The sequence below is a fragment of the Mesoplodon bidens genome (genome assembly GCF_964165515.1).
Source record: "Mesoplodon bidens genome assembly, chromosome: X".
NCBI lineage: Eukaryota > Metazoa > Chordata > Mammalia > Artiodactyla > Ziphiidae > Mesoplodon > Mesoplodon bidens.
In genome coordinates, this window is record NC_138163.1 from 48,826,830 (window position 1) to 48,827,204 (window position 375).

Consider the following 375-nt stretch of genomic DNA (forward strand, 5'->3'; position numbering starts at 1 on the left):
ACCCCAAAATGATATTAACTGCTATCTGACTTTATTCTTACCTTTTACATATAAATTTGACAGTATTGTTCACGTTGAAAATAAAAGCTTGTTTGACATGAATAAGCTGCAGAGGTTTTTTTTTTAACATAAATAACACGGACTCTAATGTATCTTTGTTCTATTTATTTCGGCCCACCTTACTGTCATTGAAAGGGATTTCTTTCAAGTATTTGGTAAGCCTGTTTGAGAACCTTTTATAGCAGCCTCAAATAAATTAAAATATTAGATTATGAACAACTTGTGTGACGATAGAGATGGTGGCCCAGCCTCTAGTGTATGTTATTGAAAGAAACTGATGGATGACCTAGCTTGCCTGGGGACCAGATGGTGCTA